Genomic DNA, 16244 nt, shown 5'->3' with positions numbered 1-16244 from the left:
CTGTATAACTCCATTTAACCAAGAAGGCCAAACTTTCTGGCTAGACAATTTTGGAGTCAAAGTACCGCTATAGCTCAGTGTGTACCGAAAAGATTGAACAATGTCCAGTTCCCTGATGTAAAAATAGGCTGCAAAGTTTCTAAGATGCCAAATTTGGCAGAGGTGGGCTAGATGGAGGCGTCTACGACAGCTGTGAGCACATCCCTTCTTCATGGCAGATAGGACCCAGTCGTTTTTGTTTATATGGGTTTATGGGAGGAGGTGGTAGGAAAGCCTTGACCCACTGTTATACTGTCAATCTTTGATAGTGGTGTTGAGGAGGATAGCTAAATCATGAAGAAGTCATAGGATTACTTTGCTTCAAGTGAGGCGGTGTAGTGGCCTTGTTTAACGCACCCAAACCCTCCAAAGCACCCCATTTCATTTGCCTGATTCCTGGCAAAATTAAGGACTTGTTAGAGTCTTGCCTTGCAAGGGCTCCAAAGCCTTGAATGTTTGGTAGAACGTTTCCTTGCTGTATGACCTCTTCCATTGTGGAACAGAACAAGTTATTCCCAGTAAATGGATAAAATTCACTTCCTCCTGGGCCACTGGCATGATGTCAGAGGACATGGACCATGTTTATGGCCAGTCTGAGCATGAACCAATGCTTCTCTTGGCACAGTCTGACAGCTAGGAGGTATTGTGGTCAAATTTATGTCAAAAGGGACACCTTAACTGCCCATGATGTCATAGGCCTCCCACTGGCAAAGACCATCTACATGGAAGATCATCTTCCATCGAATCTCCAGACACTTTGCTTCATTGTCCCTGTGGGAAGAAGTTGTTTTGATTTTGAGAGAAGCTGGCAGCACCGCCACATTCTGAGCTGGTTGATTCCCAAACACAAAGACTGGGTAGTCCCTGGAAGCCTACTACTTGGTGTCTCAGGCTTTGGAAATCATGGGCTCTGAGGACTGCTTCTTCCACACCTTCTATTTCAAAACTTAGGGGTCTGAAGCAAGGACTGGTCTGGGTCAAGGAACAGTTGCATTTGTAAGACATACATAACCTCATTCTTCAGCATTGATACTGCCATTAAAAGACTTGTGTTTGACTGCATGGTAGAGTCTGGTCGAAAGTGGGTAATGGTGTCTGAGTCAAAAGAGGTAAGAATGTCCAGGTCAGTAATCAACTCTCCTAGGAAAGCCCTTATGCAGGGAATCATTCACTACAGAAGGACCAGTAGGTGTGATTGGGGCTGCACTTTTGTGTTATCTGGATCAGCAGTGGTACTTGACACAGAGGCACTTGTGCCAGATGCTAGTCCTCAGGACAGCTTAAGCTGTACCACAGACTGTGCAAATACAGTGGGGCCTGCACTATAGTCAGTGGGAGCAAATACAGTGGGATCTTCACTATAGTCAGTAGGAGCTGTACCAGAACTTTGGGCACATGGGGCACTGGGCTCTCAAATTTGTACTCAGAGCATCCAAGAAGAAATCTCAATGAAAGATGTGGGGTAGGATAATGGCAAACCCTGACCTTGGATCAAAAGGTGGTTGGGAAGGGTGTGGTACATCTTCCAGCTCCTGGTCTGAATGATAGGAGTAATCTAACCAAATTATGCTCTGCACCCAAAGAGGAGACAGGTACTACTCTGCAGTCAACTGTGCATTGGAGAACCCTGTGCCAAGACCTGCTTCTTGATGCCAAAAATAGACATGACAGGTACTCAGGTCACATACTCATGAGGAATGGTGTGCCTCTTGTCTGGGACTGAAGCTACCACTGTAAGCCCTGCTAACAGTGCTTCTTGTTGTATCAAGGTTTACTGCAGGCTATCAGGGTGACACTCTCCTTCTCAACAGCCACCTGTCCAGAACAGGAGTCAGGCCAGACCAAGGCACTCTGAAGCTGCTGACCACAGTATTTCCATGTACAATCGTTAAGAGCTAAATTCAGGTCTCATTCCCATTTTACTCTAGATACAATTTCAGGACCTTTGGATGAGTCTGCTGTTGCATTGTATAGTCTGATGATTAATTATCGGAAAAAGCTTGGACAAAGGTCAGAGTAAAGACTGTGAAAGTCAGCGGAATGCTCTAGAAGGAAGATGAGTAAGCCTGAAGAGTTTCTTTCGTACCAGTATAACAATAAATCCATAGGGGAGGTACTGCCTTTCTGCTTAAAGGTTTCAAGCTACAAGTCTTTACCACCGCCAAAAAGATGTCCAAGGGTTGTTATACCTAGGGATGCTAATTGATGTTGGTCCCTGAAAATCCCTGTCCCTAGAAATCAGTTTGCAGTGAGGGGAGGATGTGCGGGTCGGTAAGGAATCTGCAACTAGAAGATGTCTATACCAGATAAATTGTTACCGAAGTAAGTAACGTTTCATCTGATAGAGACTTCTAGTTGCAGATTTCTTACCTTAGAATAGATATCCAAGCAATGCCATCCTCGGTGGTGGGCTACAAACCAAGATCACACTAGAAAGTCCTGCAGGACCGAACGGCCAAAGTAGCCATCTCTGCAGACCTAACATACAAGTTACTTACCTTCTGTAACAATTTATCTGATAGAGACATATTCTAGTTGCACATTCCATACTGTAGAATTTCCCCCAGGCGTCTGGAGATTTTTGTTCGAGCTGTACCTCTGTGTGCCATCAGGTGGGGTCGGTCAACTCAGAAGGCGACATGGTCGCCATGATGACGTCTCGGTCGTATATAGGCGCCACCCCGGCGCACTGACGTCAGTTTCTTTTCACGACTTCCCACACCAGTAGCGTGGAGCCATGAAGAACACTGAGAATGGTGCGCCAAAACTAGGGCCTTTATAGGATAGTTCCTGTCCCTAGAAATCAGTTCGCATAGCGGGGAGGATGGGTGGGTCGCCAAGGAATCTGCAACTAGAATATGTCTCTACCAGATATATCGTTACTGAAGGTAAGTAACTTGTACATCTGATAGAGACTTCTAGTTGCAGACTGCTTACCTTAGAATAGGTACCTGAGTAATAACATCCCGGTGGTGGGCTGCGAACTAAGGTCACACCAAAAAGTCCTGCAGGACCGAACAGTGAAATTAGCCGTCTCTGTGGACCTGACTGTCCAGGCAATGTTTGGTGAACATGTGCAGGGATGCCCACATTGCCTCTTGGCAGATATCCAGGACTGGAACTCCGCATGCTAACGCTGTGGTAGCAGCAGCTGCTCTGGTAGAATGAGCATGTAAAATCTCATGGGTTGCTTTTTCGCCAAAGCGTAGCACATTTTGATGCAAAGGACTACCCATCGTGAGATGGTCATCTTCTGCACCGCCCTTCCTTTCTTCGCACCCACATAACCCACAAAGAGTTGATCGTCCACCCGGAAATATTTGATACAATTTAGTTAGAACCCCAACGCTCTTTTTGGATCCCTGCAGTGGAGTCTCTCCTCCTCATGAGAGGTATGTGGGGGTGCGTAAAAAGTAGGCAAGGTGATTGATTGGCCTGCATGGAAAGTTGCCACCACTTTGGGAAGGAAGGAAGCCCTGGTATGAAGCACCACCTTGTCAGGATTGACATCTACAAATGGTGGCTTCAAAGAGAGAGCCTGGAGCTCACTCACACTGTGAGTAGAGGTGATTGCCATTAAGAAGGCATTTTTAAGAGTCAAGAGCTGCAGGGGACAGTTGTGGAGTGGCTCGCAAGGAGCACACATGAGATATGTGAGGACCAAGTTCAAATCCCACTGGGGCACTATGAACGGGATAGGAGGAAACATATGGGTGAGTCCTTTAAGAAACCTCCCAACAATGGGTGATTGGAACAGAGAAAGTTGGTCTGGCAGTCTTAAAAAAACAAAGATGGCAGACAAATAACCCGTGAAGGTGCCCAGAGCAGAGCTCTGCCAGGCAAGAGAAAGAATAAAGAGGAGAACCTCCGAGAGAGATGCAGAAAGGGGATCAACAGACTTGTTGATACACCATGCCACAAATATGTTTCAACAACAGGTGTATACCATTTTGGTGGAGGTACGCCTGGCTGCCAAGACATCACAGACCTCGAGTGGAAGGTTGAAAGCTGTCGACTTCCGCTGCTCAATCTCATCACAAGGAGGCGGAGACGGGACAGGTTCTGGTGAATGATTGACCCCAGCTGCTGCGACAGAAGATCCTCCTGAAGGGGCAGTCTAATTGGAGGATCGATGGCCATACTCAACAGCTCGAGATACCAGACTCTTCGTGCCCAGTCCGGAGCCACCAGGATTACTTGGGCTCGGTCATGCCTGATCTTCTTCAGAACTCTGGGCAGAAATGATATTGGTGGGAAGGCGTACAGGAGGCCTGAGCTTCACTCCTGACAAAAAGTGTCACCAAGCGAGAGCCGCCTTGGAAACTCCAATGTGCAAAACAGCTGACATTACACAATCTTTGCGGAGGCAAACAGATCCAACTAAGGCTCTCCCCACTCCTGAAAGAAACCTTGCTCCACCTCCGGATGGAGATGCCGTTCATGATTGACCATACATTGATGGCTGAGTTTGTCTGCTCTGGCGTTCAAACAGCCTGCCAGATATTGAACAACCAGTGAAATGCCCTGGCGTTCCAGCCAAGTCTTGAGGCGCACAGCTTCTTGACAAAGGATCCACGACCCCTCTCCACCCTGCTTGTTGCAGTACCACATGGCGGTGGTGTTGTCGGTGAACACCTGCACCACTTTCCCTTTGAGAGATGGAATGAATGCTTTCAATGCAAGTCAGATCGCCCGGAGCTCCAAAATGTTGATGGGGAGCCTGGACTCCGCTGGAGAGATACATCTGTCACTACTGTGAGATCTGGTTGGGGAAGAGAGAGGGATCTGAAATTGACCCAATCTGGATTCCACAGCCACCACTGCAGATCTAGTGCAGTCCCCTCTGAGATCGGGACTATGTCGGAGAGATTCCATGATGCTTATCCCACTGGATCTTCAGGCCCCACTCCAGAGCCCGCAAAAGCCATCTGGTCCCCAGGTGATTCTGACCCTGTGTCCGCCCTGGGTTGACCCATCCTGGCCACCAAGACGACACCAGCAGCCTAAATCCAGAGGGCCCCTGTGACCTTGAGAAAATCAGACGAAGATACCTGACGCCAAAAGGTACCCCATCACCCGCAGCCCCCTGGCCTGGGGGAATCCGACCGACGGTCCAGCAATGGTCAGCAGGCGGCCCACCTCCTTGTCCAACATTTTGTTTTCCGGAACCGACGCCCTGGACCCAGCCTGCAGCATCTTTGTGATCCCAGGGGGTCCCTCTATTGAAAAGCATTGGGAGCCAGATGCTGTGTTTGCACCCAGCCGCCCCCTGTGCCGCTGAGGGTGTGTGTTTGGTGCTAACCTGTGGCCCTCCGGTGCCCATCTAAACCCCCAAGATCTGCCCTCCGAAGTCACGGGTACTTATATGCCAACAGATCTGTTTCCGAGTGCGCTCAGTCTCCATAGAATCCCATTCTAAATCTAACACCAACTTTGACCTCTGCAGCTGGCAGGCCCTGTGTTGCTGGTGGTGTATGTTTGGGGTCATCTTGAACCTTTACCAGTGGACATCCTAAGCCCCGCAGACTGGAATTGTAAGTCGAGTACCTACCTCAAAATTGCACTAACACTTCCCTCCCCCAAACCCCGCAGGACGGTTCTGAAAACTGCAGTATCAATTTTTGAAAGTGAAAAGTGTTACTTGCCTGTTAACTGTTTTATTTGCTAAACCTACACAAAGTACATTTGATACATATGCTTGATACATACTTACAACCATAACTATCTGCAACGAGAATCTTTTGGTTTTAGAAATGAAGTAACAAATATATATTCCCATATAAATACATTGGCCTGGAGTTAGTCATTGAGTGTGTGCTCATTTCTTGACTGTGTCTGTTCAATAAATTCTTTGCACTACCCTATGATAAGCCTAAATGCTCAACCACGCAACCACAAAAGACAGCATTAGCATATCTACTTTAGTCTCTGTTAAGCCTCTGGGGAACCCCTGGACTCTGTGCACATTATATCTCATTTTGATACAGTATATACAGAGTCAGCTTCCTTCATTGATGGATCAGCAGTGGGGTCTGAGACTTTGCATTTGCTGGACTACTCAGCCAACATCTGATCACACGACTAAGTTCCAAAATTGCCTTTAGAGGTAAATTGAAAATTTTCTAAATTTTTAAAAGTCTTGCTAGGGCCTTGGATAAGTCCCCTTTAGCATTTCTTGTTAAGTTTTAACAGGTATCATAGTTAGGGATGAGTAGCTATAAGTAGTTTTTAGTTCCTAAAAGTAATCCCCAACATTAGTAACAAGATGACCAGCTAAGAAGGCATGGTGATGGAACTCTACCTCACCCCTTACCTCCATCTTGGGATGAGATAGTTGACGTCTCTCTACAGACTGAAACAAATCAAAACTGGTTCCAACCCTACCAAGACCAAGCTCCAGGAGCTCTTTGCAGATTACACTAAGGAACACCCTACTGAGGAGGAAGATCTCCCCTCAGATGGGGAATAAGTTAGGGATCAGGAGGATGAACTCCCCCCTCCTAACCTAACTAGGGAGGACAGGGTCTTAAGGTCCTTAAGTCCAAGGATAGTGCTCACAAGATCTGGATCTTCCACAGGGGAGTCCAGCTCCTCTGGGAACATTGAGGGCAGCCTTAATGAAGAGGACCTCTTTTTAGCAAGGGTGGCCAAAAGGTTAGCATTCGAGAGACAGCTCCTGGCTATAGAAAGGAAGAGCGCAGAAATGGGCTTAGCACTCATTAATGGTGGCAGCAGAACAACAGCTAGGGACAATGAGCACTCTGATACTCTTAGAATCCCCATCTCCAAGTATGAGGAAGGTTATGACATCACCAAGTGGTTCACAGCCTTTGAGAGGGCTTGAGGAACCAACACATTTAAAAAGTCTCATTGAGGAGCTCTCCTTTAGGAACTGTTCACTGGTAAGTTTAGGGATAGGCTCCTCACACTCACTGGTGCAGATGCTGAATTATATGACCACTTGAAGGCAACCCTGATTGAGGGCTTTGGATTCACCAGTGAGGAGTATAGAATTAGGTTCTGGGAGGCTCGCAAAACCTTGAGCCAGTCTTGGGTTGATTTTGTAGACGGCTCAGGGGAAACACTAGATGGCTGGATAACTGGCAGTGGAGTGCATGACTATGGTGGGTTTATAATTTTTGAAAGAACATCTCTTAAGTAATTGCTTCAATGACAAGTTGCATCAATATCTGGTAGACCTTGGTCCAATTTTTGCCCAAGAATTGGGAAAGAAGGCAGACCATTAAGTCAAGCCAAGAGTGACCAAGACTTCCCCTGGGGGTGACCAAAAGAAAGGGGTTGCAAAGCCTCCCCAAGGAAAGGGTGGTGAGACTCCTAAAGATAAAAGTAACAAGTCTTCTCAAGTGCCCCAAAAACCTGCTCAAAAGAGTGGGCCTGAACGTCATCACAATCTTCACATGGTTACAAGGGTAAAAACATTGATCCCAAAAAGGCCTGGTGTTTCAACTGTAAACAGCATGGACACCAAACTGGAGATTTGGAGGGTCCCGAAAAGAATTCCCCTAGCACTGCACTAGTTAGCACTGGTATAGCCAGTCTCCAGGTGGGATCAACAATGTGCCCAGAGTAAATCAGGGTTCACAATGGAGCTACTTTACTTTCTGAGGATGGGGTAGATGTTGCCACTCTTGCTGTCTGGCCCCCTAATATGAACAAATACAGGAAGCATTCCTAGATTAATGGGATTAAGGCAAAAGCCCTGAGGGATACAGGTGCCAGTGTCACCATGGTGACATAAAAACTGCTTTCCCCAGGACAGTACATGGCTGGACAATCATATCCAGTTACCAATGCTGACAATGTGACTAAGGTCCATCCCATGGCTATGGTGACCTTAGAATGGGGAGGGGTTACTGCCTGAAACAGGTTGCGGTCTCTTATGCAATCCCAGTTAAGTGTCTGCTGGAGAATGATCTGGAGTCCTCAGCTTGGGCTGAGGTATAACTCAAAACCCATGCGGCCATTCTGGGAATCCCGGAGGTGGTGTGTGTGTGTGAAAACTAGAGCACAAAGCCGAGCACAGGGTGAACAAGAAGTGTTGGTGTCTGGAATAATGGCTCAACTTGCCAAGAGAAAAGGCAGGAACACTGGGGGATCAACTTTAGAGCTGTAAAAGACACAGGACTCCCCTCCTCAGGGAGAGGGCTTGACATCCTCTGGGGGAACTGGGCCTATGGAGCTTGATCCTTATCAGGTAGAGCTCTTGGGCCCAGTGGGACCAGCTGTGCCAGGGACAGAGAACCTGCCCCACTCTTGAATGCCTGAGGCAGCAAGTAGCTGCACAGGAAAAGGGAGATGTCAGTGGCTCCCACAGGGTCTATTGGTAGGAAGGACTCCTTTACATTGAGGCCAGAGATCCCAAACCTGGTGCAACCAGGAGAGTGGTAGTGCCATAGCAGTTTAGAGAATTCATTCTCACTTTAGCACATGCCATCCCCCTAGCTGGGCATCTGGGCTAAACTAAAACATGAATTGGCTTGTCAGACATTTCTACTGGCCCAACATTTCCCAAAAGGTGAAGGAGTTTTGCAGCTCCTGTGTCCCTGCAAAGCCAGTGGTAAGGCAGGTGGCCACACAAATGCCTCCCTAATGCCACTACCTGTGGTTGGGATTCCCTTTGAAAAAGTTGCTGTGGACATAGTGGGTCCTCTTGAACCACCCTCAGCCTCAGGAAACCAATATATACTCATAGCAGTGGACCATGCTACCAGGTATACTGAAGCAATTTCCCTTTGGTCTACTACAGCTCCTGTAGCAGCCAAAGTCCTTATTGGTATCTGTACCAGGGTAGTGATTCCTCAGGAGTTGGTTTCTGACAAAGGTGCCAAATTCATGTCAGCTTAACTAAAACACATGTGGAATGAGAGTGGGGTGAATTACAAGTTCACCATACCATCCACAAACTAATGGACATATTGAAAGGTTCAACAAGACATTGAAGGGGATGATCATGGGGCTCCCTGAAAAACTCAAAAGGAGATGGGATGTCCTCCTGCCATGCTTGCTTTTCATCTACAGAGGTGCCTCAGAAGGTAGTAGGGCTTCCCCCTTTCCACTTCTGTTTGGCCACTCTGTTAGGAGACCACTTGCACTTGTGCAGGAAGGTTGGGTAAGACCTCTCCATCGGCCTAAGCAACATGTGGTTGAGTATGTGCTTGGCCTCCGCTCTAGGATGGCTGAGTATATGACAAAGGCATCCAAGAACCTTGAGGCCGGCCAACAGCTTCAGAAGCAGTGGCATGACCAAAAGGCTGCATTGGTGGAGTTCTAACCAGGGGACAAGATATGGGTTCAGGAGCATGTGGCTCCCAAGGCACCCCAGGAAAAATGGAGTGGCCCTTACCCTATCCTGCAAAAGAAGAGTGAATCCACCTACTTGGCAGACCTGAGCACTAGCAGGATACCAAAAAGGGTGATCCATGTGAACCGCCTCAAACTATACTGTGACAGGGCTGTTATAACCACGCTGATGGTTACTAACGAGGAGCAGGAAGCATAGAGTGAACCTCTCCCTGACCACCTCTCACACAACCCTAAAGATGGGTCAGTTGACAGAGTTGCCTACTTAGACACCCTCTCTGTACAACAGCAGGCTGACTGCAGTCAAGTCCTGCAGCAGTATGCTGAGCTCTTCTCCTTAACCCCTGGACAGACACACCTGTGTACTCATGATGTGGACACAGGAGACAGCTTGCCTCTCAAAAACAAAATCTATTGGGAATCTGAGCAAGTTAAGGAGAGCATCAAAGTTGAAGTCAACAAGATGCTGGAGTTCGGGTTATTTAATCCTTTTACAGTCCTTGGGCTAGCCCAGTGGTCTTGGTCCCAAAACCTCATTCCAAGGAGTTTCTGTGTGGACTACAGAGGTCTTAACTCTGTCACCAAGACAAATGCTCACCCTATTCCAAGGGCAGATAGATAAGTTTGGTGCAGCAAAAGTCCTCAATACTTTTGACTTAAATGCAGTGTACTGGCAAATTCAATCGCACCAGGAGCAAAGGAAAAGACTGCATTCTCTATACCTCATGGGCATTATCTGTTTACTGTTATGCCCTTTGGTTTAAAGAATGCCCCTGCCACCTTCAAAAGGTTGGTGAATGAAGTCCTTGCTGGCTTGGAGTCCTTTAGTGCAGCACATCTAGATGATATTGCTATCTTTAGCTCCTCCTGGCAAGATTTTGCAGGCTCTTCAATCAGCAGGCCTCACTATCAAGGCATCAAAATGCCAGATAGGGCAGGACACTTTTGTATACTTGGGCCACCTTGTAGATGGAGGCCAAGTGCAACCGTTACAGCCCAGGATCCAGACAATTCTGGACTGGAAAGCTCCAAAAACCCAGACTCAAATCAGGGCATTCCATTGCTTGACTGGTTATTGTGGGAGGTTTGTGAAGGGGTATGGGTCCATTGTGACCCCCCCCTCAAAGAACTGACCTCTAAAAAGATGCCCAAAAAGGTAAACTGGACTCTTGATTGTCAAAAGGACTTTGACACCCTGAAGGAGGCAATGTGCTCAGCACCAAAGCTCCAGACTACTCTATGCAGTTCATTGAACAGACAGGATGCCTCTAAACATGGAATAGTAGCAGTCCTGTCTCAGACCAATGATGATGGCCATGACCAGACTGTTGCTTTGTTTACCAGGAGGTCTCTCTCAAGGGAACAGTGTTTGAGTGCCATTGAGAGGGAGGCCTTTGCTGTTGTTTGGTCCCTGAAAAAGTTGAGACTATACTTGTTTCACACTCATTTCATTGTGCAAACTGACCACAAACCTCTCAGATGGCTAATGCAAATGAAAGGTGAGAACCCTAAACTTTTCAGGTGGTCCATCTCGCTACAGTGAATGGACTTTTCAGTGGAACATTGACCTGGGACTGCCCATGCCAATGTCGACAGACTTTCCAGGTACTTCCACTTAGACAATGAAGACTCTCTTGGGGAAGATTAGTGTCATCCTCTTTCGTCTGGGAGGGGGTTGTGTAGGAAAGTGCCCCTTTTGACATGGTTACCCCCACTTTTTGCCTGATATTGATGCTGACTTGACACAGTGCTGGGATCCTGCTAACCAGGCCCCAGCACCAGCATTCGTTCATTAAAACTGTTCCATTGTTCCCACAACTGGCACACACCTGGCACACAGCTAAGTCCCTTGTGAAAGGTACCAGTGGTACCAAGTGCTCGGAGACCAGGGAGGGCCCCTTAGGGCTGCAGCATGTATTGTGCCCCTCTAAGGGACCCCCCCACCAACCACATGCACCCTGCCATTGAAGATTATGTGTACTGGTGGGGAGAAAAAGGTAAAATCGACATGGCATCCCTCTCAGGGTGCATTGCCCACCAACCACTGCCTGTGGTATAGGTAAGTCACCCCTCTAGCAGGCCTTACAGCAGTAAAGCAGGATGCACTATACAACAGGTGTGGGAATAGGTGCATGAGCAACATACTCCTACAGTGCCTAAGTCAATTCTTAGACACTGTAAGTGCAGTGTGGACATATTGAGTACATGGGCTGGGAGTGTGTCATTACAAGCCCCACAGCTCCAGAATGGCTTCACTGAAGCCTGGGACGTTTGGTATCAAACTTCTCAGCACAATAAATCCACACTGATACCAGTGTTGGATGTATTGTACAATGCACTCAGAGGGCATCTTAGAGATGCCCCCTGTATTTTAACCAACCCTTTAGTGTAAGGCTGACCAGTCTGCGCCAGCCTGCCACTAAAAGAGAAGTTTCTGATCCCATGGGGTGAGGGCCTTTTTGCCCTACGAAGTCAGAAACAAAGCCTGCTCTGGGTGGAGGTACTTCACAGCTTCCCCCTGCAGGAACTGTAACACTTGGTGGTGAGCCTCAAAGACTCAGGCCTCCTGTGTTACAGTGCCCCAGGGCACTCCAGCTAGAAGAGATGCCTGCCCCCTTGGACAAAGCCTTACTTTTGGTGGCAAGTCCAGTGGGAAAATTAGGTAAAACCAGGAGGAGTGACCACTCCAGCTAGGACCACCCCTAAGGTGTCCAGAACTGAAGTGACCCCCTTCCTACAGAATCCTCCATCTTGGTTTGGAGGACAGGGACCAATAGGGTTAGGAATGTGCCCCCCTCCCCAAAGAGAGTGGCACAGGAAGAATATAGCCACCCTTAGGGAAAGTAGCCACTGGCAACTGTCCTCCGACCCATGTAACACCCCTTAATCTAGTATTTAGGGGAAACCCTGACCTAGCTCACCAGATTCCTGGTGAAATTTAAGAGAAAAGAAACATGAAGAAGGACTGCTAAGCCGACCTCAGCAGAGAAGTCTTCAGACACCAACTGACTTGGCCCCAGCCCTACTGGCCTGTCTGCAGCTTCAGAAGCCCTGCCACAAAACGGCGACACATCTTGCAGGACCAGAGACCTCTACAAACCCCCAGAGGACTGCCTGCCCACCAGAGGACTAAGAACTCCAGAGGAAACGGCCCTGTCTACAAAACAACTTACAGAAGGCCTCCAGGACCACCCCGGATCCGCGAGTTCTGCCACTCTGTACCTGACGCCCACAGCCTGAGTCCAGGAAGCCCATCGGTCCAGAGAAGGTCCCCAGGCGATTCTGACCTTGTGTCCACCCTGCATTGACCCCTCCTGACCAACACAACGATGCCTGCAGCCTAATTCCAGAGGGCCCCCCTGATTGCGAGAGAGCCAGACGAAGATATCCGAAGCCCAAAGGTACTACTGCACCCGCAGCCCCCTGGCCTTGGGGAACCCGACTGACAGTCCAGCAACGATCAGCAGACGGTCCTCCTTTTTGTCCAGCCTTTTGTTTTCCGGAACCGACCCCCTGGACGACCCACACTGCAGCATCTTTGTAACCCCGGGGATCCCCCTTTTAAAAAGCATTGGGAGTCCGACGCTGTGTTTGCACCCTGCTCCTGGCTGCCCCTGTGCCACTTAGGGTAACGTTTTGGGTGCCAACCTGTGGAACCCCCGGTGCTCACCTAAATCCCTCAGGTCTACGCTCCAAATTTGTGGGTACTTATCTGCCAGCAGATCTTTTCCCAAGTGCCCCCAGTCTCCACAGGATCCCATTCTAAATTTAACACCAACTTTGACCTCTGCACCTGGCCAGCTCGTTGTTGCTTGTGGTGTATGTTTGGGTCATCTTGAACCTTAACCAGTGGACATCCTAACCCCGGGTACTGGAACTTTAAGTTGAGTACTTTCCTCAACACTGCACTAACACTTCACCAACCCCCAGGACTGTTCTGAAAATTGCAATGTTTGACCTTTTGAAAGCGAAAACTGTTACATGCCTGTAAACTATTTTATTTGATAAACCTAAACAAAGTACATTTGATATATATGCTTGATAAATACCTACAACTTTACTTACCTGCAACAAAAATCTTTTGGTTCTAGAAATAAAGCAACAAATCTGTTAAGCCTCAGGAGAACCCCTAGAATCTGTGCACACTATGGGGGTTATTCTAACTTTGGAGGAGTGTTAATCCGTCCCAAAAGTGACGGTAAAGTGACGGATATACCACCAGCCGTATTACGAGTTCCATAGGATATAATGGACTCGTAATACGGCTGGTGGTAAATCCGTCACTTTTCCGTCACTTTTGGGACGGATTAACACCTCCTCCAAAGTTAGAATAACCCCCTATATCTCAAATTTGATATAGTATAGATAGAACCAGCTTCCCACAGTTCAAATAGCATTTGGGCTATGGAAGTACATGCACTCAGAGATGCTTATAACAACACAGAAAGTATGCACTCCTTTAGTTCTGGTGGGATAGACATTCCCACTTCTTTCATGAGCTTCATATAACAGTTCTTTCCCTGCAGCATTTTACGTCATATGCTCGTGTCATGTGGCTGTTCTTCCTTTTCTTATTTTTGAATTCTTTGTTTCTCTTTAAAAGTTCACAAAGAGTCTCTTGAACTTCCAACATATAGCGTAGGAATCTTATGCTGGGATCATTAACAAGCCTTATTTTGAAGTTTTTATTTTTTGTAGAATTGTTGCAGATGAGAAACAGAGAATAGTGCACTAAGATTGTTTTCTCTTCTTTTGCATGCTCCTCCTTTTACTGCAAGTTACGCCCTCACATGTCAGAATGACCAAAGGGCTGATTCCTGAAAGGCTGCAGCCGCGAAGACTATTCCCCACCGTCGGTCACGGTAGGTCTTTTCTGGAAAGCAGGGATCGGAGAAGTCAGATGAACTGCTCAGAGATTACTGCGGGGGAACAGATGTCACTGGGTCAGGCTAGGAAGCTTGGACCAGAGAGAAGAGGGTGCGATAATCCAGGAGAATGGGAGGGAGGATAATGGTTCTTTTTCAGGAAATAAAGCCAAGCGCCCAACTAGAGTTTGACCAAGTATTTATAGGTAGATAGTGTTTTCTAGAACAGCATGTGTACCTGGAAATTCCCTGACTGGAAAGTCCCCGTATTGATGGCGCATGAATCACTCTGGAAAGTACCTGACTGGAAAGTCCCTGTCTGAAGGCACATGAATAATTATCAAGCACATGAATAAAAGTCCCTGACTGGAAAGTCCCCATATTGGTGGTATGTGAAACACTCTGGAAAATAGCTGACTGGAAAGTCCCTGTCTGCAGGCACATGGATAATTATTAAGCATGTGAATAAATATAATAACAGAAAAAAGGTAATCATTGAAATGAGACTTGTACAAACAAGTGGGACAAAAACATAAGGCCTTTTAGTCAAACGGAGGGATAACTACAAGTACATGGAACATTGCAAACACAAAGATAATTTAAAGGTTTGGTATAGGCAATAGTGATATCAAACTTAGCACAAACACCTAAGCTAAGGTGTGTGACGTTGAGGAGCGGCTACATGATTTATAAAGCGATGAGCTGCAGAACATAAAGTACATGCTTGGGCTTGGGAATTAGTGATCCTAACAGCCTCCAACACTCCCTCCCCCACAAAGGGTGACCCACAGGGTGAGGTTTATGGGGATGGTTTTACGTGGAAGAGTCGTACTAAAGGTAGGACATAGACATTCCCAGCAGGTTCCCATCATCACCTGGGCCATAGCCCTTCCAATCTATTAAATAGAACAAACAACCTTTTATTCTCTTTGAGTCTATGATCCTCTGTACTTTCAATTCTAGGTGACCATCTATCTTTATTGGAGGAGGAGGTGGTAAGGGTCGGGTTTGGGCACTGTAAGGTCGGAGCCGGGAATATTGGGTGATAGGGCATGTCATCTGTTAACTGCAACTTGGAAGAGACTGGGGTGATTATTTCTGTAATTGTATAGGGTCCTAAATATTGTGGCTGCAAACTGGGTGGTCCCTGAATTCGTAGGTGATTAGTGGCCAGCCATACTTGATCACCCACTTTGTAATCTGGCTGCTATATGTGGTGTTTGTTTGCGTGTCTCGTCATACTTATCATCGTTTGCTGAAGTTGTATGTGCATTGCTTGTTGGACTTGAGATGACCGAGTCAAAAAGGTTTGTAACGAAGGAACTGATTTTTTTTTATTTTGAGCACGGTTTTTGGCAACACACATGGAATGATGCCAGTCATGCAGTAAAAAGGAGACACCTTAATAGCGGAGTGTTCTGCGTTATTGTATGTAAACTCCATGAAAAGGTTACAAATGTTCCCATTCTGATGAATAAGAGGTTTACAGACATCGTAGGATTTGTTCCAGTGCTTGATTGACTTTTTCAGTCTGACCATCTGTTTGTAGATGGTAGGCAGACAAGAGATGAGCATCATTATCCAAGGATTTACACAGGTTTTGCCAACACTTTGATACAAATTTGGGGCCTCTATCTGATATAATGATGGAAGGGAGGCTATGTAACCCTAAAATGTGATGGGTGAATAGGACTGCAAGTATTTTGGCAGTAGGGATAACGTTTAATGGTATTAACCCCTTCGCTGCCAGGCCTTTTCCCCTCCTGTGCCGAGCCTTTTTTTGGCTATTTGGGGCAGTTCGTGCTTAGGCCCTCATAACTTTTTCTCCACATAAGCTACCCATGCCAAATTTGCGTACTTTTTTTTCCAACATCCTATGGATTCTAGAGGTACCCAGACTTTGTGGGTTCCCCTGAAGGAGACCAACAAATTTGCCAAAATACAGCGAATTTTTCGTTTTTAAAAAAATAAATGGGAAAAAAGGGCTGCAGAAGAAGGCTTGTGGTTGTTTCCCTGAAA

The 16244-nt window shown here is 47.1% G+C and overlaps 1 protein-coding gene across 1 annotated transcript in view; it reads right to left on the bottom strand.

The window, feature by feature from the left end:
- NEDD4 (NEDD4 E3 ubiquitin protein ligase) overlaps nucleotides 1–16244 on the bottom strand; it is a 1239834-nt gene that overhangs the window by 54752 nt on the left and 1168838 nt on the right. The window lies entirely within an intron of this gene.

This window comes from Pleurodeles waltl, chromosome 3_1 (assembly GCF_031143425.1).
Source record: "Pleurodeles waltl isolate 20211129_DDA chromosome 3_1, aPleWal1.hap1.20221129, whole genome shotgun sequence".
Taxonomy (NCBI): domain Eukaryota; kingdom Metazoa; phylum Chordata; class Amphibia; order Caudata; family Salamandridae; genus Pleurodeles; species Pleurodeles waltl.
The sequence above is the reverse complement of the archived record's forward strand: the minus strand, read 5'-3'. Positions and strand labels throughout refer to the sequence as shown.